General features: G+C 38.6%; 1 long non-coding RNA gene across 1 annotated transcript in view; it reads left to right on the top strand.

Annotated features, from left to right (window-relative positions):
* Positions 1–4,664: 4,664 nt before the first annotated feature.
* The window catches only part of LOC133167312 (uncharacterized), a 36,370-nt gene continuing 16,533 nt past the window's right edge, over positions 4,665–24,501 (top strand). Inside the window, exons 1-3 of the long non-coding RNA XR_009717943.1 lie at positions 4,665–4,853; positions 5,847–5,885; positions 13,965–14,069. This is a non-coding gene — a long non-coding RNA (uncharacterized LOC133167312). The remainder of the gene's footprint in view (positions 4,854–5,846; positions 5,886–13,964; positions 14,070–24,501) is intronic.

Below are 24,501 nucleotides of genomic sequence, written 5' to 3'. Positions count from 1 at the left end.
TATAGGAGGAGTGGGAAAATGTGTATTGTTTTTCAAGCAAAAGTAAAAACATCTCATCTGTCAATCCCTGTGCATCTGTCTATATAATTGAGATGTCAGGTAGATTGCAGAAGTGAATGGGCCTTTGGTGAAGTTATGTCTTCAGCCAGTAGCACAGATTAAAACTGTCATTCCCACATTAGTGTCTGAGAATGCAATCAGGCAGAAATGCTGGATTTGCATACTTTCTTGATATCTTGTCGAACGAGTGGCCACATGAGAAAAAGGAAAATAACGATATTGTCAACTTTAAGAACAGATTTTATATGTGAAGTGCCATCCGATGATATTTTATATGTGAAATGCATTTATTCTCTACAATTTTCAGATATCAAATACTTAGAAGTTTTAACTTTGCATCTAGATTAGCCATGTACATATTTAATCACCCCCCCCCCCCCCCCCCCTCCAAATATGCCTCCAAACAGCTTCAAATAAAAATTAGGGAACTGTTGTAATATTACTTTGAAATGGGCATAAAGATGACAATTGAAAGGGTAAAAACAAATCACTTGTAGATATTTGCAACAACAGATTTACTAATTACAATGAAATTGGTTTTGTACTTAAAACTTGTGAAATGGGCTGACAATTAGTTGAAATGAAACCTCTAATTATATCTATTTTCCAATGAATGTGTATGCTTAATTTTGTATAATAATCTTTTTTATTCAACAACTCAGGTGATATTCCTTCTCCTTTGCTCATTTTGTATTCAGTATAATGCAGAGTTAATGTGGTGTTGAATTATGACGGACTATAGTGTGGTCAAACACCACGTAGATTAACTAATATCTTTGCAAATTTAGAAAAGTGTGCAGAACATGGAGGGGAGAGGTAATTGGAGAATGTTAGCAATTTACTGACACACAAGGGGGGAACAGGTTAAGGATAGAAAATTAGAAAGAAGCTAAAACAAACTCAGGCAAATAGATTCTCTACTCATTTGCCATACCAATTTTTTTTTTCGCTTGAAAGATGGACTGCCTTGAATTTCTAATCATTATCCCTTGTAATATAAATATTATTTTGTTTAAGAATTAGTTAAAATCTTCTGCTTTCCTCAAAAACACTTGAACAGTTTGAAATGAGCCCTAAAGATAATTTCCGCGAACAAATTGGGATGAAAATCGAAAGGACGTAGAAATAGAGGAAATCAAAATGGCCCTAAGCAACTAGTATGTGAAACAAAAAGATTCCTTTTGAAGTAAGGCAAAGATGGTGGCTCCGTGATAACCCTTTCACCCTCGGGCCCTTGGGTTGCAAACAGGCAAAAAAACATGTAAACATGGTTTATTACAACATAAAACTTTGACGGTCTTATAGCGTGTCTGGACTTTATTTGTCAGAGAGAGGCTGTCCTAAATAAAGTGGTCGTAAACTTGTATGACTAAGTGCATGTTAATGGCAAAGGGGGCCGGGGAGCGACTTACTGACCGGCTTAACCGTCAGGTTGAAGTGCTTGTTGCAAGTCAGGCTACACAGCACCGTGCAACAGTTCTATTTACGGAAATAACAAACAGAATGGAGGAACAAAGACAGAAATATATCACTGACTCTTTTATTGGCCTTGTATCCAGTCCACTTTTTCGAGAGTGGGTATGTTTTCATTTGAAACTTATATAACCCTGGTCGAGTGGCCTGTCAATTAAAAGTTTCGTACAGGTACGTATGAAATGTAAGATTCTCAAACTTAGACTTGAAATAAATTGGTCTGGCCTAAAAGTAACCTGTAAAGGGAAACAATAGAAATAAATCACCTCCATATTTCAAGTGCAGTTCAACACGTTAACAATAAATCATGGTTTTCTGAATTAAGAATTCAATTGCATTGTCTGCTTCTGTAGCCCAGTCGAGTATTATTAATTACCTGCAACATATTCCACAAACATGGTAGACATACTGGTCATAAGAGACTATATTGGTCGTATTGTGGAATGCTTTCAATTCATATGTTTTTTGAGACATATTCAATAATTTAACAGTCATTTTTCAAGGAGTCTAAAATGTAGAGCACCTACCATATGGGAATCTTCCTCAACCACTACTACTGTGAGAACAGGCAACAACTTTTGCATTACATTAAGGACATTTTCAGAGTGACCGTTAATTAACTAAAAATGTTTGTTTTAAAACAAACTCGTGTGCAATTTTGCAAGTGCACATGAAACATTCAGACTAGAGTGTGGACATCTTTTTAAAACAACACGTATTTTGGCCATAACACACACACACCATTAATTAAATTTAGTAACTCTTTTCGACAGTTTCCCAATATTCTAACGTATTTACAGCTAAGGGCGGATACAAACTTGTCTTTGGCTGTTCAGAACCAAGCACCAAACTACAGGGGGTGTTAAGTTCAAAGGGCCACATGTAGCCTTGGTCTTTCTCCAGTATACTATAAAGACTCTGACTCTGGACTGTGTCACACCATTGTCTCCAGAGTTAACCTTTATTTTATGTGCTGGTATTCTGTTACGCATGTGCTTCGGTGGGAAAGAGTATCTGCAGAGTTGCAAGTTAAGGGAGTGGTTGACATTTTGGCGGTTGTTAAGTTTTGAGCAGCTTCAGGAGCCAGTTGAGACAAAAAAAAAAAAAAGACTGTAAGAGATCACGTTTTCCCACAATGATTGGGCAAGAATGAATAGAAAATGAAAAATTAAATTAGAATAAAGGAAAATATAATGAGTCATGAAGATCCTGCTGTCAGACCCCATTTCAACAGTTGCAGTATCGTCTTCTACCTGTGTCCCCAAATACGTTTATTTATCTTCCCTTGGCTCCGTTGATTAATGGATAGAGCCACGGCTTATGAATTAATAACGTTAGTGCTATGATAATGGTGGTGAGAGCTAAAGTGGTATTGATGACTCAATCAAAGATGGGCAGCTTCAAGACACTATCAGTATTCTTCACTTACTGCGATTGTGTCTTTTATACCTTGTAAAACTATTCTAGGTCATGTGGATTATGTGAAATCATGGTTCTTCTATTTCCATGATGCATTAAACAGACCAACTTAGTTCTGCTACATCTGTTGTTTCTTTTAATACAGTAATTATGATATAAAGTCAATGGACATATTTCCTTTCTATAACCCGCTTTCATTTCCTTTCAAAGCCTCAAGTACCTGATTTTGACTTCAGCTAGCAAAGAATGTAAATTTAATCCATTCCGATTCTTAAATACAAAACCAGTGCCCTTGATTTTCCTTGAGGGCAAAATGAATTAGTATGCTCTTATTATTTTTCATAAGGAATCTTGAAGAAGCTTTTTGTCGTAATGTGAGCATGAACTTATTTATTTTCACTCTAAGATCAATCATATGCAAAGGAGATACACCACCTTGCTGCCCCTGATATTTTAGTTTTCCAATTGATATTTGAATGGTGATAAGTGAACTTAATTTCTGTAGGTTTTCTTCTGGATCATCATACTATGTAGAGTTGCACTCGCTATTGCAAATTACCGTAATTTCCGGACTACAAGCACCAGCTAAAACTAGGGGGAAATCCTGTTTTGTTCATATATAAGATCCAAGGGTTTTAAATGATATGTCCTCATTTCTATAACCTGTAATACCAAAACAAATCCTTTTACAACATCATAAAAATAATGAAAACTCCATTGACACATAAGATGCACTGGATTATAAAATGCAGGGTTCGAAGCTTTTGCAAAAGTAGTGGCTTGTAGTTATGATGGTACATTAATATGAACATTTTCAATAAATGATCCATTTCATTATAATTGGTGTTTCAAATATTTTTGGGGTTTAGTTTATTTGTTGGCAACTCTAGGTTTTATGTAAATTAGCAATCAAAAGTTTAGACGGTGTGGTGTATGAATGTCATTCATTGCAGTTTTCCTCATTCTAGTTTACTGTCTGCATCTGGCAATGAATGACCCATCAGTCATTGGTCTGCACACCGTTCTGAAATACCCCATGTTTATACAGGTGTGTGTGTGTTTTCCTCTGTTAGCAGACAAGCTTTCATCATTTTTTGTGCTACAGCAGGTCATTTTGCTCTTCAGATATATGATGGGCATTTCAAAATCTGATTTTCAACGCAAGGTCCTCTTGTTCGAGACGCAATAAAGTCAGCTTAGCGAATAACACTGAACCCGAGAACTTGCAGGTGATAAGTTCCCTGACTAATGAATAACTTAAATGCAAAAGTAGAAAATGAGGACTATATGAGTTGGAGCAGGAGGGCATGGTGTGAAACATTTTTATCGCCATTTTTATGTAATTGAAGCTCCCTAATCACCGCGTGTGAAAGATTGCATTTTACCACCATTAAGCGAGCACTTTTACTAAATGATCCCGCCCACGATAGAAAAGTCTTTCCTAAAACATGGCATTATTGATGTGAATTTGAAATTGCAATTGCAGTTTTATGAAACAAACAAAATATGGCATAATGAGTTTTCTCTTAATAATTGTGACTTATAAAATAACTATATCGATCCAAACAGTTACTGCATATCTTGTTGGAAGAACATATTCTGAACGTTGTTTTGTCCTTTGAATGTTTGACCTCCCAATATGGACTGCAGTACATGTGGGTGCCTATCTATACACATGCCAACGTTTCTCTTTGTGCTTTATTTAGATACCTGCATTTTCCGGTGTGGATTGATGACACTACCGGGTCTCGCCTCCCACGCCTGCCCTGCCCAGACTCACACAGGAGCTGCTAACAGATAAGCAGTGGGGGACCTGCAGAGTTCTTTTCTACTTGGAAGACCAGCCTGACATGTTCCACTGTGAGCACAGCCGTTTCATAGCTGAGAGTAAATATTTCAAGGTTAGTTTTTACTGAAAAAGTTGATATAATGGGGTTTTGAGGAGTATGAAGTGAAATTTTTGAGCGGTATTATTTTTTTACTTTCTGGCACAATGAAGGAGCCACCTCCACAAGGAGGCTCAGTTTCAGTCAGTGGGAACAGTGAGGCAGAAAAATATCCCCTCCCTCAATAGTGATTATTTCCTGCCCACTACACACGCGCGCACACACAGACACACACACACACACATGCACACACATGCGCACACACACACACACACACACACTACCATCACGCAGTCCATTGATACTCCTTGAAGACAAGGTCGTGCTCACTTTCCAGATGACATATTCTTAACTTGAGGTCCTGGCCTTAACACACAAGAGGAGCATAAGGCCACAGGGTTGCAGAAATTGTCACCCAGAGTGTTAAAATTCCACCAGGAATGTTAATCTGGTTGGTCCCTGCCAGCACCCACTTTAGAAATCCCTAACCCCATTGCATAAAACCGATTTGGTTGTCCAGCACTTCTAAGCCTTAACACTCCTCTGTCAGCGTCGAAACATCAGCTTTCCATACTCAAATTTGAATGATGTGTAAAATCCAACTGTCAGTCAGTTGTTTTTAACATTTTAATAATATGTATTTAAGATTTTTAATTAACATAATTTAAATGATCTGACTTGAAATGGAAAGTAAATCTTTAAAATTAATAGACAAACTGTCATGATTTGTATATGTCTACATTACATTTAGATTTATTTCTTGTTTTCTTTTCCTAAGAGAGCGAGATTTTTATTCTTTGATTGTTTTAATTGACATTTTGCGTGTATGTTGTGCAACTTGTCCTGAAATCTAAGAAGGATTCCCCACAGGGCGACTGTTTACTGCAGAAATCTGTGGACACATGAGGAATGTTTTTTTTAGCAGGGTGTGTAACATTGTTTTGTTAGTGTGCAATGTTTACTTGCACAATCATTGCCCTCGTCTGCCGTCTTTTGTGCCTCCTACAGGTGTCTGTTCTCACCATATCCAGAAGAGAGAGGCACAAGGTAATGCAAAGCATTTCTATTATTTTACATTCAGTGGTTTTTGCCTTTGTTTTAAATGACAGCAGTATTTCGGAGGCAGACAATGAAAACATTTGAAAATGCATTTGTTCACTTTTTACAATAACATTCCAAAGAATTCTACCATGGGCCTAGAAATCATTGGGGGACCCCATGTAGTTAAGAATGGAGGAGTGCGATCAAAAAACCTCTGGTCTGATTTTCCTAATGGGTATAGAAATTATTGAGGTGCCCTTGAGCAAGGCACTAAACACCTCTAATTGCTTAAACATGAACACTTTTTCTGCCATTTTTGCTATGTTATATAAATTAATCTGTCCAAGATGTGGGGATTAAACAGTCTACTGTAGTCCAACAATTGAGGAATTTAGCAAGGAATGCACAAGTGGAGGGGGTGTCCCAGAATTCGTGAGACTCCCCTTTTGCTTGTATAACAATGCAATGATTCATTGCTGACTGCAAATTGACTAGGTTAAAAAGATACCAGGTGGTAGAAAGTCATCCCCAACTCCCACTCTACACTTCTATAGCTTGTGTTGACAGAACTGTAAAAAGGAGTCAGCTCTGCAGGCGTGTGTCTTTAAACCCTATGACACAATGACCCGGTACAGCGTTGATATGTTGATGCTGCTCTTTTGTAGTTATTGCGCCAGTGTTCGGTCAACATGACAATGATTTGCTTCCTTTTGTGACAGTTCTGATATCCATGCTGGTGTTGCTGTCAAAGCTTCAACAAACATGAGTGGTGTGAAACTAATGAGGGCTGAGGCTCCATTGATGTGTACTTGCACGTGCAGCCGCATACTCAGCTGTGTTCAGCCAGGTGTTTATAAACACGGATGCCAGCGTTACCATACAAGTTACCACTTGTTATGCAAGTTGAGGTGGAATGTTTGCATTTTGCACACTCTAGCTTTACACTTGTGTGACAAAAGGTTAAAAAGGTGAGGTGAACATGTAACAGCCATTACATTTGCACTTAATTAAAACTGAGCCTTACAATAATAATAATAATAATAATAATAATAATAATAATAATAATAATAATAATAATAATAATAATAATAATAATAATAATAATAATAATAATAATACATCAATTTTCTGAACCACTATAATATATAAATAATTTTTAGGGATGAGCAGTTTAACCCTGAACCTAATTATCATTTTCCTTGCTTAAAATTTGTTTTAAAATCTCAAAAGTGAGGCATTGACTAATGCCCTTTAATTGAATCTTATGTACAGTTTTTTTAGCATGCCATTTAGAAAACAAAACATACATTAAAAGTTGCTGCAATATGTGTTGAGCCCAATATTCCGATAAACTGGTGTAGCGTTGATTGTTTAGTGTGTTTTTGATGTTTTTTCTTCATTACTATTCAAAGATCAACATTTTTTTTTTACATTACTGTGAGCTATCAAATCTGCACTTTTGAGTATCCAAAGATATAGTTGACATGACAGCAAAAAGCAAAAACGACACTGTTCTATTCATTTTCATTTTCACTGCCTCGCAGTATTTGATGGTATGCCTTGTTGTTGGACTTCCTGGATTCGGGCCAGCAATGGATAAAAAGGCGACGGCATGGAGAGTGAAAGCATAAGCGATCACAGAGCTGAAAAAGGTGGCAGGAGGGTGGACAAACTCACAGCTTGTCCTACAGTTCCTGGCCTGGCTCACTCTTTGTTTGACACCTCAGCCGAAAGCAGAGCTCTGTCAGCAACGTCCGCTGCTGGCTGACAAACAACATATCCTGTCTCTGTCGGCCCACCTCTTCTTCTTTCAGCCAGCAGTGAAGGTGACTAACAAATGGGAGTGCATAGGAGACACAAGGAGGTGTTAATTCAAGTTTACTCACAGCTAAAAATCTGAAGTAGGCTTTGCTTTGCAGATTTGCAATTGTCCACATTTTCCACCAAGTGTTCAAACTGCTATCCAAATCTACACTAACTCATTTTGGGGTAACCCACTACTTAGCAACATCCAGGATGCAATCTCAGTGTGACAGCAACATTATATCCTTGTAGCTCAATTATTTTCACACATATTCCAGTCTCTGCAGACATTTTTACAAAAAGCTGTCAGTTACTGAATTTCAGAAGATGGAAAAGGGATCAAGGGACATAAGGGAGAGAAGGTGAGAAAAAGAACAGATGGCGTGTTATGTGTCATGGTGGCCTAAGCAGATGTTTACTTCAGAGAGAATGTGATCAGCCATCTTGAGACTTTGTTTTGTACGACCCAGAGGAGTGAAAGTAAATTAAGTTAGCATATGTATATTAATATTGCTTCCTCTTTTATTGGTCTTGCCCTACTTTTCTAATTATTTGTAAGCTACTATTATAGCTATGCAAGTATGTACGTATCTATATCCAAATACATTTTCTAAGCATATTGTAGGAATTGTATTTTTAAGGCAAGTTTTGTTTTTCAATGGGGTAGGAATCCAGCCACAGCAAATGCGTGCATATCTTATGCATCATTACATGTTAACTTCCTGTCTATCTGTCAGATTTATGTTTCCATTTGGAAGTTTGCTGGAGCTCCTCTTTCTTTTCCACCTGTTACTACTTTGTTTCATACCTGACTCTGCACTAGACAGCTACTTTTTCAGTGTCACGGGAAAGCTGGAGCTGTCTTTGGATGGACCTAACTGGTGGCTCTTTTCTTCACAACCCAAAGTATGCTCATGTGTGACAAGATCACTGGCTCCACCACAAAGCCACACATTTTCTAAAAGAGGGAACATTCACGTTTGTGAATATGTCATGTCCTTTCCTCTCTCTAGCTATGTATTCCTTTTTCAGAGTGAACATCCTGCCATTACTCTCGAACCAATGTGGTTGAACATCAGGTGACGTCTGCACTTATTCTCTGTATTGCAGTGGCTACTAATTGCTGCTCTCTCAGATAAACATAGTGTTGCTTTATCTCTGTCTGGCCACACCACGCTAGAATGGATATCCCAGCAGCAGCAGTGGCATCAGCAACAGCCTATTACCCCAAGTGTCCATATCTAACGCAACCAGTGTCATAGCCTCCAATTAAACCATTATAGTAAGGAAGCAAAGGGACAGGAAGCAGGCCAAGAAAAACAAGGAAGAGGCAACATGGGCGTATCAACAGAGCAAAAGTAATTGAGAAGATACCAAGTCGGAAATGATGCATTGTTTTGACAAAAGGGCGCATGAACAGCTTGAAATTTCTGGCTATTTCCCCCAGAGTGCTACGGAGGGAGGGAAAGATTTAAAAGAAGAAATGAAAACGAGAAGAGACGTTATACAGTGGGTGATTTACACTCTTTCGTCTCGGTAGTGTCTGGGGAGCCTGAGGACGAAGGAAATGGAAAGCCACCAGCAGATAAGGAGTCTTTGTTCAACAGAGACATAAAGAGTGTCACATAGAAAGCCTTGAACTCCTGTCTAGCTTGACCAACCAGAAAGGTAACAAACTGAACAAGCAATTTGACTGTCATTAGCAGCATTCGGTTACATTTTCATGACCCAAACATGGGTAAACCCAAGAGGATAGAAATGCATAGTGCAAGTCTACTTTTCAGAAACGCATGCAACACACAATTATTCACAAGTGGGTAATGTAGCAATTCCTGTAAGAAACTAAAAAGTGATCTACACTAAAGCTTTTTGTAAGGGTGTCAAAAGGGAAGTTGTTTTGTGTCTGTGTTGTCTCCTGCTGGATGTGTGCATTTGAAGAACTTGAGAGGCCTGGCCAGCATCCCGATCGCAATACCATTAAACACCTTTACGATAAACTAGAACTTTCCACGTGCTTTTCAGTGACCTCTGACCTCACAAATGTTCTGGATATATGTATGAAAATGTCCAGCAGACATACTTTCTAAACTTGTAAACTGTTCACACGGTAGATTGCCAACAGCTATTACTCTCTATTGAAAGAAAAACATGTACTTTGAGGAAAAGGAAGATAGAAAACATTTCAGGAGTTCAGTGACTAAGGGGTAATAATTTAGCTTTGGCTGTCTGTGTGTCTGGAGGAAGGTGATGATTCAGGGGCTACCACCTCAGGGCCTATTCTAGGGTGTAGTATGTAGAAGGGGGGAGTTTAAGGTTAGAGGGTAAGATAAGATAACACTGACAACGGAGGGTGGGGTCATTTAATTGTGTTTTTCTGGAAGTTTGGGAGTGTTGTGAGAGTGTTTGTGCATTTGTGTGTACGCGTGTGTGTTTGTCCGCATGCTGTGGGGAAGCATCCCTGTGGGTCAACATGGCCTGGGAGTCATCTCAACTCAGTTTGACACAGGGGAGACAGATCACCAAGGCGGTGGTGGAGGATAACACAACACACACAGGACGTTTAGTGGCGTTTGTTTGCATCCTGTCCTCTTCTCCTTCAATACCCCATGTCAGAAGGAAAGACGGACGAGATTCACCCCCCAACTAAACTCCAAATCACCCCCTTGTGCATTTTTTAACTCCGCGGATCCAGCAATTTCCTCCCACCCATCAATTCATTGTGGCAATATGAGATTGCTGATGGCACTGACAGACTAAAAAGCGGTTCCTGCTCCAGTTAATAGCATAAACAACCACCTAATGGACAGAATGGTTTATTACGACTTCAATCATCCTTGACATGTGTATAGTTAGTCTCATCGTTAACCTCTTAAAGTAACCATCCTCTAGACTGAGAGGTGGCCAGGTAGAATGGCCCCCTCTAATGCAGCCCTTACCTGCAAGCTGTTAGGGGGACACCGCCCTGAGGCAATGATGAATGATAATGGTGCCTATTGCCTCAGTTAAGTGTTCCTGTTATATCATTTATCTAATGTTATTATTGAGATTGTTGTTTTTAGACCGTTAACTTCTCGGGGAAAAAACTGTGACCTTAGTCTGGCTTAATTCATCTGCAACTGTTATAATGGAGACAAAGGAATCCCTTTGTCTTTTATATATAAAGAAAAAGAGGATACTCTTTTCAAAGTCTGCACAAGGCAAGCCCAGACCAAGCAGGCACACATACCTTGGGCATTCACAGAGGCCAACAATGTGTCTCAGACAGAGAGGAGATGAGCAATTCAGTTATAGTCATAACAAATAAAAACAAAGGTCGATTTGGCATATAAACAAGGTGACTAGAATTCCATGACCAGACCGAATTAGAATCTTTATTGTCATTGCATCTGGATGGTAAAATCCCCATTACGTACAATTTAGACATAAAAAAAATCAAATTAATGTAATCACTCCTCGCTTCCAAGGAAAGAAATGCCTAGTAAAAAATGATAACAACACAGGCGATAATTATGTCACTTTGTGTATGAATCCAACCGTGTAATGTGGATCTTAAGTAGATATGACCCACTGAGTTCCATAGAGGTGTGAAAAATAATTACTCAGCCAGACCTAAGAAAGCACCCGAGTTATTTAGTCACTCTTTCTGAGAAAGGGAAGTCAACTGGAAGCTGCAGAGCTGTTCTAACTTGTCAGGCGTTCCTGGCAGAGACAGATTGAAGAGACAAACACACCTTTTCCCAGTCGGTGCTAGAAATGTGATTATTTTAGGCCAAAGCTTAAAGACTTTAATTAGCGGGAAGAAAATAGAGCTGAGGAAATCCGAGTCAATGACATTTGTCTTGTGCATTTAAAATCTCTAGCGTTGAATCAACAGTAAACACAATGATAAAAGGAGATATTTTTTGACTGAGCTTTCACACAACTAATGATTATGTAAATCATGTGTACATATTATATGGTATGAAAATAGAGTATTATAACTTTTATAGTAATAGTGTATTAGGTCACAAAATCAGTTGAAATTTCTTAGATGAGATTAAGAGGTGTTGGTGGAAAAAAATCAATGGAAAATGGGACAATATCTGCAGAGTAAATTAGAGAACGAAAAGTCACCCCTCATGGGAATGAATGTTCAGATTGGAATAAGAAAGTCTGGCCATTGTCTTTAACTTCTTCCAAGAGGATGACAGCAGCAATGTGCTGGCCATCTCTCTGAGGAGTGTGGCTGCAGGATAAATTTCTCATTGACAACACTTCACGAACTCATTACAGCTGCAGTATATTTCATTTGGCAGTAAGTAGAAAAGTACAGTACGCTAGTTAAACTGGATTTTTCATTCGATCTGCGTGTTTCCGTTGTATTGGATGTGACTGAGTCACTGGTGCAATTCATTTTGAAGTTGGAAAATATTTTGTGGTTGCTGAACAGTGAATAACAAGGCAGTTCAATTATCAACTTTGTTTGACTTATAATGCAGTCTAAAATCAATAAAAAAGTTAGTTTGTAAATTCTTCAGAACTAATACAAACTTATTCTTGAGGCTAAAAAACAATAATGACAAGGACGTTAGTGCATTTGCCTATTTTAGCTTGTACTGTGCTCTAGGACAAGTAGTATCTTACGTTTCCTCCATATAATGACTTCCATGCCTTACCCTTCGTGTTCTCCTTGACATCTGATAAATTCTTCTGTCTTCCCTTATTCAAAAGCAAATTGCCCAGCAGTTTTTCTTTGAAAATGACCCAAAAATACTTGCCCTCGCTATTGGTGAAGATTATTCACAATTAGCCTCTGAGCTCTGCCAGGAAGGGGCCTCAATAGTATTTCCATCAGCATACGGTCTATGTCATCATCTCACTGTTCCACGAGGACACCATCAGTGGACACTTTTGTGATGTGCGGTCTCAAGTGACACAACCAAAGATATCATATATAATATATCATACAGGAACTTTTTGCCAGGAAGAAAGTTGGCTGTATTCACTCCAATTAGGAAGCACAACCTGCGCATGTGTACAAAAATACTGAAAGAAAATAAATGCCACTCACGCACACAGTTAGACTGCGCTTTGGGCAATCAGCTGGGCATGGAAATAGGGCCCCTAACATCAAAATATATATCACTCCAAGCGGCCTCAGTCCCTGCAGTTAATAGCTTTCCTCAAAGTAACTTCAATAGCATTTAAGTCTTGAGCAAGCCATGATTGCTTTACTCCCCTGCACTTTTTACTTGGCTACTAATGATCATTTTTCGACTGTACACAAACACATAAAAGCATTCTGCACGTCACTAATAACAAGCCAATTCACTCGCAGGGTTTATGAAAAAACATGTTTAAAGACACTGTCTCTGTTTCTCACGCAACAATAGGAAGCTAATTATTTCAACATTGTCTGTGAAGAAGTTTTTTCGTGTGGGTATACACACTATGAGAACTCCACTTTGAAGTCGCAAATCTGTCCAATATTCGGCACCAGACACTATTCTGCTAATAATTATTTGGCTCTGCGTGGCTTAGTCATACTCCAGTAACCACAGAAAGAGTTTTAAGTGCATCTTTAGATATCTGTTTGCCTGTTGTGCCCCAATACTATATTGAGGACAAGAGTAGAATTTATGAGGGGAATTACACGACAACAATATAGTAATCTGAACTTTTTAGGCTTTAGGAATTTTGACAAAATTTTGCCTACAGCCGTAATGTTTTTTTTATGTTTTGTTGCCCCAGCCAGTAATGAACTGAGCACCACTTTAATTTGTGCGATCATCATGAAGGAAATTGTGTTGCGGGATGAATATGAAGCATCTTTTGACTGCAGGATAGTTGCAAAAAAACAGCACTAGGACTTATAGAATCATGAAGTTTAATTGACTGGTAAATGGAGATAATAAAGTGCGGTACTTGCTGAAATTACCTGAGAAGTGTGACCATACTCGTTTTCCCACCTCATCTTAGCTGCATATTTCATCAAATATCCATTATTGTTCAAGGTCTTAAACTTACTGAAGGATTGGACATTAGCTGGTTGCACGCTTTACTGAAGGTGCACCAAATATCCCCAGAGGAGTTAATGTGAGAATCAATGCTCCATCCTCACACTCTACATTCATCCTTAGAGAGGTTCAAAGTCATCGATCACTGTGCTCAGCCTCATCTCTGCATCGGTCTCACTGCGCAAAGAGGACAAAAATATGTATTTCAGCCGCAAATGCATCAGAGCTATTACTCTGCATGTTGACAACCAATCAATTCTGAAAGTGATTTTTGTGCTGTTTGTAGGAGGTGCTTGATAAAAAGAGCCAGGCAAACCCCACATAAGATCCGGCCACCAAAGCCTTCATTGAATTGGACTACCATTTACGCCGTCTTTCCATGTGGACCTCTGTACGTACGATAACTCCCAAGTGTATACATTTTTTCGAAGAAATTAAATGAGAAAATGTCATATCACCATATGATCCCAATCAGTGTGCCCTCAATGTCTTATCGTATTATCTTTTATTGATGTCCAGTAACTGAAAGTATGAAACATCCCACAATGTAAGCCAGCAGAAAGTCTCTTTTATTCCGCATTCCGTTTGAACTGACACTGTTTTCAAAAGAAAAAAACCAACCAGCTCCCCAAACCCCTTCCAATTCATCATTTCATGTCCCACTGCTATTTTTTTTTTCATCCCTTTGAGATTGAGAACCTGAAAGTTAACAAAGTAGCTTCTCTGATCTTCCCGCTTTTTCAGCGTCACCCCACATTGTCTCTCATGGCTCTGACCATATCTGTAGAAACTTTTCTCACATTATCAGCATGCCTTAATGGTCTGCAATATGTCAAGAAGGCCTATCTGTCTCCTCGCCCACTCATCTGACAGCCTTGACTGCGTTTCCTCTGTCCTGCTCCGGAATGTGATCGATAGCTCGTCAGTCCCCCACACTACTGTCTACAGGTGGATAGCATTAGTAGATGACAAATGTCCCATCAAACCAGTCAGTCCTCTACTCTCTGCATAAATGGTAAAACCAACACATGTAGAAACAATCATGTCCACATATAGTTATTGCTGTGATAGTCTAGCTCCTAAATATAATATAACCCGCAAGTCTGTCTGCAGATCACTGTTAGGAACTATATCTGCTCAACGTGAAATAAATGTAACATTTCCTTTCGAGTTCAAAGATTTATATCCATTTTGCAATTTAATAGTTTATCGTCATGAGGACAGGAAACCAGAGGGACATGAGGAAGCCAGTCTATGAGGAAACCTCATGTGCTATAGTTTCTGTTGGAACTGAAGCAATTGTTTTTGGAGTTAATCTTCAACTCAACTCTGGGTCACATACTGTTGGAATTTTTGTCTTTTTAGAAGCAATTTATTGCCTTCATTAGGTTATACCTATATATATATATATATATATATATATATATATATATATATATATATATATATATATATATATATATATATATATATATATATATGAAGGTTATACCTTATGGGTTTCTCAAAAATGTTCCCAGTAATGGATGGATGTATTGTGCATAAAATACATCAAAAAAATCCTGATGAAATATGGTAAATGCAGTATCACGTAACTGACCGTGTCTAACAGATTTACACCGTCACGATTTGCACCACTTATGAAAGACAGAGTTGTCAGACTACATTATGAATGTCGTAGTTATTAGTTAAACACAATGCCAAGAATATAAACAGCAAGTTAACTTGAATTTGTTTGTTTCCTCCCACATTTTCAGACACAGGCAAAAAAGCCGTAATGGCCCTTGATGCTTGAAAAGGGTCAAGAAAAGTAGCTTTGTGTTTTACCAGAACACAGCGTTATTTAGATAATGACCACGATTTAATCGAGAGAATATTAGATCGTCACAAATAAAAATATTAGGGGGAAAAAAAACTACAAAAAGCTTGACATGGAAAAAAATGGTGCGTCAACTTCTTCAGAATCCTTTCATCATCTTAACAATAGTGTCATTTGGTTTGAGTGGTTCTCAGCTGTTGTCAAGCTGGAGTCTGCATTTTACTAGTGTCCCAACCCACATGAATAGAAGTTAGAATCAACAAAGAAATTGAATAGTTCAAACATATCCTTTGAAAACAATTGCACAGTACATCACGCTTTCAACAGAACAGATGCGTTCACATTGAAAGAAAATAAACTGTGGGTGAATATATGCAAAACAAAATCCAGTATAATTAAATTAAATATTATAACTTCATATCACACTATTGCCACCAAATGTCATGTACTATACCTTGACACGATGTCTTCTTTTTATGAATGTTCAAGATGGATGGATGGATGGATGGATGGATGGATGGATGGATGGATGGATGGATGGATGGATGGATGGATCCTTAATTGATCTCCGGGGGGGGGGGAATTCAGAACCACACTTTGCCTTCTTTTAAAGGAATAAATGATGTGCAACAGTTTCTTCTTATTCCATAAAAATACCAGAAGCATTATGATAGACTGCTTCAATGCCACTGGAGGTTGCGTTAGCACCGTGTTTGTTTATTTTTTTAAATCTGCATTCATGTTCAAATTTGACATAGAGCCCAAAGCATATCACTGAGATGCATGTTAAATACCCATGAACATCTTGAGTAATCATGACGGAAGTCTTTTTTTACGGTGAAAGAGTTAAGGCAAACTCCTTAGAACTAGCACTGTATTTCAGAAGGGACACAAAGCTTGTGCTGGATTTGTTTTTCTTTCTTTGCTGTGATACTAGCTTGTCCATAGAAAGGGCACAGGCACAGTCGACCACTGCACCATCAGTGACTCACTTGTAAAATGACTCTGTATTTGCTCAACACTAAAACTGCATTAGACATTAAAAAAAAAACATTCAATGATGTAAACTACAGAAGAAAAATATGACCATAGGACTGACAAATTATTTCAATACAAGTGAGATTAAATACAGTACCTGTTTGAAACATTGTAGTATGGCTTCCTAGTTTTTCTGCCTTGCTACTTCATTATACAGCGAGGGAAATCACTGACTCGTCCAAATACTGCATAATGCATAAGCATATTTCTCTAAGGTAGTAGCCAGTTTGTTTCTGTGTTCCAAGTCTAAAACACCAATATGCATGACAGTAGTTCCCCCTTTCATCTTGATTAATATATCCTTGTTTTAAGCCTTTCACGTCTCACTAGTCCATGTTGGTCTGTTTAATTTAAAACGCAAATTTAAACCTCAGAATAAGCCCAGTATGACTCCCTAATATATAGGGAGGCTATGATTTCAGCTTATCTGGTGTCATCTCTAGCTATGGGACACTCCCCAGTTCTTGTGACTCCAGCTATGAGGGTGATACATCAGACAGGCAGTGAGGAAAGGGAGGAATAATGATGTGAGGTTATAGACTGGAGCAATGCTGGAGCTATCTGTACGCTCCAGGCCCCAAATTGCTCTGTTTGACTTGGCCGACTGACGAGAACATCGCTATCATCAAGAATTTTGCAACATGATATATAGCTGGCCATTGTCACTATCATTTTTGCTCTTCATGACAAAATGTCAAGCGATCATGCCGAAAATGTTATTTTGCATCATCATTGCCGATAAAATGTAATATTGTAAACCAGTAGGAAAAAACATTTACCTTTTCTGTACCAAACTGTTGCAAAAATGGTTTGTGAACCTTCTCTAGGTCAGTTGTCTGCAACATTTAGTAAATCAGTCAGCTGCATTCCAGTGTCGAAACATACTCCTCCCTGATTCTCGAACGCTGAAGCTCCGCCGGCGAAGAAGAGGAAAATCGGATGGTCTTGACGAATTTGGTGATCACGTAAATACGCTTTAAATAATGAACTGAAGATGACAAACAGGTAGTCTGGCCGCAGACAAATTTACTGTCATGCCCACATCTGCAAATAAGCATAACAAATGTAAAGGTTTTCTACATGAAAATCCAAAATAAGATGTGCTGCTGAGCTGCAGTTGTCTTTAGGATTGTCTTTATTGTCAGCTGGAGAGGTCTCGGTCGGAAAAACACAATGTGCAGGGAAGCATTAAGTCTTTATAAAATGAAATCTAAAACAATTCATGTGTTTCAATGGTTGATGTGTCTACAAGAAGAAAATCCGAGATTTTTTTCCCTATAAAATTAAGTAGGTCCATTGGATCACTATATATTCCATGATTCAACTGCTTCTCAGGTTGGAAAACGGACCTAGTACAGATTCACATTCATTTTATTTATAACCGAGTTCCTCTTTTTCCAACAGTGAAAGTTCCAGCTATGTGTTAATGACTGCACTCACTCCAGTCGCCATCTGTTTATGGGATTTTGAGAATATACAGCTCTAATGTGAGCTTTATGTTATTACCAATGGCATTCACTTCAGCAGAAAATCTGATGACCATATGTTCTTTATTAATTTGACCTAAATCTTTATAAAATCTTAAGGTAAAAAAGTCTGTAGCATTTCTCAGAAAAGCACTTCTTTTAGTTTCCCCATGGGCATTGTGCTTGTTTTTGTATGTCATGTTGACATATCACAGAAACACTTTAGATAATAAATTAATTAAACTTAAATGACCCATATCATCACAGGGTCAAGTACATAAACAATTTCAAAGTCCCAAAACTGTCTAAGGGATAAAAAAATCAAAGGGATTGATTACTTGTTTTATTTGGCATTAAGCGTGGAATTTGTTGGTGCATCAACATTCCTCTATCAAGCAATCACTGAGTCTTGCTTCAACCCCCCCCCTCCCTTTCACCATTTCTTTGAACACAGTACAGTATCTGCAAATGTTTCATTGTAGCACAGCACAATAGCCAGTGACAAAAAAAGCCAGAAGCCTTGTGAAAGAAAGAGAGCAAAGAAAAACATATAATGCAAGGGTTGAGAAATGGAATCCAATCTTGTTGGTGCTGTGGTTGATTTCACTTGTTTTTTGTTGTCTACAATCTTGAGTCAAGATAAATTCAACATCCTTGACTTATTCAAAATTTATTTTGGTAACACTTTCTAATGAGCCTTAACGCACCCTCCTCCCTCAACTAAAATATCCCCGGTTATTATAGTCTAGGCATTTCTGAGCCGAAAAAAAAGTGCTTCGCTCTGTTTTGCCGATTGTTGAATTTTGTTGTCTACTCGTCACTCGTTTTTTGGTTAACACCTTCATACATTGTTTTTGTGTATCGTTGTTTTGGAGAATATCTAGAAATTACAACCCTCAATGCTTCTGATGGTTGTGCTTAATCTTTGTATATTTCTATTGTACTGTCCTCTGTTATACAATATGTTATGAAGCATATTCTTGATTTGCTGATTTAAACGCTCCTTACTAAATAGAGGAGCTTAGCAAATCCGGCAAACAGCATGAACATAAAATCGTTATCAGTGTAAACTCCCAGTTCAGTGGCACTCCTATCAGTCCGATAGCCATTGTTCTCATTGAGAGGAAAATTGACAACAACAGAACAAGAGATGAGGGGAGTGAGAACGAGACACTGAGTATTATACATCGCTTCTTGTACCGCCTTGAGCGATACATCTCCCTTGAGAGTTTCCCACTGACAACTTGACATCGAAAGAGGCTGAACATGGGGGGAGAGTGAGAAAGGTAATCATCCGCTACAGGCATGAGAGGTATGGAGATGAGCGTGGACTATTCCCATATCACTCAGTCGTCTTCACTCGAGAATTAAATGACTAACATCAGCCGCATATAGAGTGACCCGCATAAGAGAACGCATTAATGATTGTAATCTGGAGTCGATGACAATCATTGGCATAGTCACAGCTACATTAGATGTACATTAACGTTATCTTGAATTAATAAATAAAGCATGCCACAGGGATCAATCATACCAAAACAACTGGGCTAATTCTATTTCTAATTCTATCTATGATTCTCGAGTACACAAAGCAAACTGCATAAAGACTTAAATTTGTGTTAAAGCATTTCCAACCCTTAACGCCACCTCTCATATATTCATTGTTAGCAGCCTACTTGCATGTGGTGGCACAGTTAAATTACCTTCACACTTGTCCCAAGTGGATTTGAAATGGACATCAACGATCAGTGTAATGCACCCGGCTATTGAAAATGATTAGATGTAGTGGATTGCACACTGGAACCTTGGACCTTGAAGAATCTGGCACATATGACTGAAATGTCTAAGAAAATATGCTTTTGCTATTTTCAAACACCCAATAAATTTTATTTCTTACTGGAAGAGTGTTGTAATCGGATCAAGATACTTTAAACATTATACAGTATTTTTGTATTGAAACTATGATTAGTACTAACTAATTGAGCTACCATAAATGAGAGCAACCTTTTTTTTTTTTTTAAATAAATCAATGACAAGCAGCTTAAAAATGGACTGTCTGCTGACTGATGTATTTTTCAAAAGGGCAGTCGTTCAAAGAGTGTGATCCTGTGATTGTGAGTGAGTGATTTGACAAAGACACATCTGTTTGTCAAGCTGACAGGCTCTCTGTGTCCATCAAAGTGTTTAGGATATGTGGCTCAAAGGCATGTCACAGCAGTTACTCAACATTACTAGGTCTTCCATATGATACTAATTATAATCTGGACTCATTTTACTTATGAGCCGTCAAACCATTAAATGGAACACATCGATTGTCGCTCTAATGGAAATTTGAATGGCAATGTAAGATTAAAGATTAAAAAAGATTAAAGTCCCAATGATCGTCACACACACACCTGGGTGTGGTGAAATTTGTCCTCTGCATTTAACCCATCCCCGTGTGATTTTAATCCATCCCCTGGGGGAGAGGGGAGCAGTGAGCAGCAGCGGTGCCGCGCTCGGGAATCAGTTGGTGATCTAACCCCCCAATTCCAACCCTTAATGCTGAGTGCCAAGCAGGGAGGCAATGGGTCCCATTTTTATAGTCTTTGGTATGACCCGGCCGGGGTTTGAACCCACAACCTTCCAGCCTCAGGGCGGACACTCTACCACTAGGCCACTGAGATACTGTCCATCCTCCTTTTCAGACAAATGCACAGTAGGATTATTTTACTCACACTAACTGCAGATCACTGGTAAATAATATTTAAAAAAATACTTTTATTTACGATCAAACTTCAATAAATGAAACAAAAGAAAAATAAAGTAGATTCATTGTCTAAAATATTTACTATCACCTCAGTTGAGCAGGAGAGTGTGCACGACCAATCCAATCAGGGTCAAGTGGGGCACTAAACCTTCATCTGCATTAGGAAAAAAACAATTTGTTTTCTATGTGGCTGTTGGCACCCTCGTTATGTCCATAATGTAAATGAATGCAGTGGCATATGACTGCATTCAGTTAAATGAGTCAGATTGTTCAGTTCTGCAGCATTTAGAAGTACCTAGAAACAAATGTGCATTCTTTTTTACAGTGTCTCTGAATGTGGTTAAAAAAATGAATGTATTCAAACACACACACAAGCGCATGCAAGAGTACACACCTTACTGGAAAATACTGCAGACGAATTATTGAAAGATCCCAGTCCTGCCAGATGAGGAAAGGAGAGGATTAAGAGCTGGAGAAGGAAGTTAGCAGCAAACTGTTAAGCAAGTATTTGACAGCCCTGGGCGCATTCACCAGGCCTGCACAAAACGTGTGTGTCAACGCATGCATCTGTATGTGTGTGTATGTGTGTGTGAGGAAGAGAGCATGCTTTAGGTGCTCATCATTAAATACACTTATCCTAATCTGTCTCCAGCCTTCTCCATTCCACTGATTTATCTGGCTTTTGCAGTCACACTGGCGTCACACTATGGAAACCATCATTATGTTAGCCCTTGTAAAATGGAATCATTGTTAAGCAATGAGGTCATTCGGTGACATGTTAGAACAAAGTGATCAACATTATAATAATTTGATTTATTCGTTAATTTAGGTCCAGAAATAAGTTTTGGATGACTAGAGTCAAAGAGTCAGAAAATCTATCGGCAAGGGCTAGAAGCAAGGCTTACTCTTTCTGCATATAGAACTTATCCAGGATCCATAATGAGCCTTCCAGCTATCACAGATGACCTTCAGTTAAACAAAACTCAGGAAAGTTTGTAGTTTCACAAGCTTTTATGGTTATTTGTCCCTCCATAAGAATACAAGCAGCATCACTTGTGCTAGTTTGTATATCAAAGGCTTCCTGATGTTGTAAAGACCTTATGAAAACATTTTTTTTTCCCATTGTCATTCAGAAGCTCATCCCATGGTAATTTTGTCAAGACTGTCTATAACACGGGGTGGGTGGGTGGTTTTGGGGTGCAGATAGTTCAGGGGTGTCAAACTCATTTTTGTCGCGGGCTGCATCGTAGTCCTAATTTTCTTCGGCGGGCCATTATGACCGTCAACGCCTTTTATTATAAACAGTATAGGCTACACAACAAACTGATAAATAACTAGGTTTGAAACTGGAGACTAAAACTGTTCAGAAACTTTTAAAAGATGAATGTTAACAAAAATTTCAAGCAATATCTTTTCCCTTAAAAGTAAAGGCAATTTGTAATTTTCATATTTGTCTTTGGGGGCCACATAAAATGATGTGCCGGGCCGTATCTGGCCCCCGACCCTTGAGTTTGACACCTATGAGATAGTTGGAACTAAACACAGGGAAGCAGGAACGTCAAAGCAGGAGTGATTGGATTTCAAATAAATATTTATTTCCATTTATTGCTTCAAATGTAAATGGAATGTGTCTGTGACGTTTACTATGGTAAATTACAATGACCAGAGAAACAGTGCATGGATAGGCGTGCACTGTATACTTGCTGATGTCAGCCATGGATGCGCAGACCGGATGTTGGCAATTTCGATCTGCTAGAGCAAGGCCTGTGCCACAGTAGTTGTCACATTCGACTTCAGTCAAGTCTAATTAAAGCGGCTTGTTTCATCCCCTTTCAATATATGTCACGCACCATAGTCTTGCCATGGCAGAAGCATATCTATGCTGTGAAGTGGGTACTTGGAGATCCCTTTTTGCATCCAAGAGAGGCAAATTTGTCAAATAGAGGACCTTTCCGCAGCTCAGGGGTGTCTGTGAAACTGCTTCCCTTCAGACTTGACACATTCAAGTGTCCTCATAGGGCTCAAGTTTCCCCACAGCCGGAAAAACCCGGTGTTAGCTCTGGGTCAGGCCTTTGAGATGATTACCCGTCTGTGTCATGCCTCTGTTTGTTTACGCCTGCCTTCTCAGACCGTTTCTCTTTGGGTCATTCCCCTCTCCTTTTTGTCTGAAAAGGTTTGCCTCTGTCTTCATACCTTCAACTCATTTTTCATTCTTGCCCACAGCTCACTTTTATATGCACTTCTTGCTCTGCCCTGCCTTGTCATTGTTACCATGGTTACTGGCAATGTCTAACGCTTTGGGGAATTAGAGGGACTGATGTAAAACACAGCACCCTGTGATATTCGTTCCATTCATCTCCATCCTGCTTGCTCACCTCTTAATTCCTTAACTTTTTTTAGGGCTCATTTAAATGCTGCTAAAGGAAAGTCATTTGAGCTTGTGGCAGATTCACTCTATTTCTTCATTGATTGTTTCCAATCAAGTAAAGCAGCACAGGCGTTTGGCAGCGCTAATTCAAAGGCAGACGTCTCTCATGTTGGGAAGAATTTAAAAATAAAATCATGTGTTTTTGGTGACCTCCAGTCGGTTATTCAACTTTCTGAAAAGTAGTACAAAGCCTGTCGTTGTAATTTTCTCAGCCAGTGATATTGAAAGTATGACCTCTTAACGTGCACATATTTTGAATCGAATCAATGCATGGAAATCGAAAACATCACAATCGAAGTTCATATTATTATGCAAATCATGCCTACATCGTATCTGGGAGGACTTTATCCACCCTTGACTCTGATCCAAAGCTGTGTTTTGCTTGTTAGATAAGAGGATAAATAAATGCACAATGCATAGTGTATGTGTCAGGTACCTGCAGTGATCCCTCAGCGGCTAAAATGATAAGCGTTTCCTAATTAAGGAAGGAGCGCTGCATGTACACACAAAGTTGCAACAGTGCAAAATGTGAATATTTAAATCTGCAATGGCAAGATTAGCTGGAATCTGGATCTTATTCACAGCCTTGTTTTTTTTTTCTTTCTTCTTAATATACATATATTCACAAGTTTTCAGAGGCTTCCTCTAACAGCGGTAAATATTTCAGTTTGCAAAGTTTATCCCTAGTATTTATACAAAGTCATCATTTAAATTACTTTCACCCGGTTTTTGCTTTTTATTTTTCTCTTTATTTAAATGATGATGTATAGTTTACATGTTTGAAGCAAATCAAATTCATTCATTCAAATTTTCCTCTCCCTTTGGATGAATTTAAATGGTTACTTGTAAACTTGCTGGGACGGAGACTCATAAGGACACTTAAAAGTAAATTAAATGTGCAAGTGTACCTTGTTCTTAGATTGGATCGTGATTGTAGTTAGATTTATGTGATTAGATCCAAAACCTAAAGGTTCAGCTACTGTATGTGATGCTGTAGTTTGACTCACCGCGATCATCAAAACTGTTTATGAAGTAAAACTATACAACACAAGAGTCAGAGGAACTCCAGAGTTCATGTGATATATCGCAGACCATGAATAACATAGGGGCATCAAGAAAGAGGGGAAAGATGTCTTGGTCTGTGATGAAGATCAAAGTCTAATACCCAGGAGTAAGGAAAAAAGAAAGAAGAGAAAACACTGTGCTTCTGTGTTTGCGTGGGTGTGTAAAATCACAGGAGTGAATCCTGTGAATAAAAAGGGCAGTGATCAAAAGCAAGATGAGGTGATGGCGAAGGTGTACCAAGGAGAAACAGAGAAGTGT

Source organism: Syngnathus typhle, linkage group LG14 (genome assembly GCF_033458585.1).
Source record: "Syngnathus typhle isolate RoL2023-S1 ecotype Sweden linkage group LG14, RoL_Styp_1.0, whole genome shotgun sequence".
NCBI classification, from domain to species: domain Eukaryota; kingdom Metazoa; phylum Chordata; class Actinopteri; order Syngnathiformes; family Syngnathidae; genus Syngnathus; species Syngnathus typhle.
This window is presented reverse-complemented; position numbering and strand designations above follow the sequence as displayed.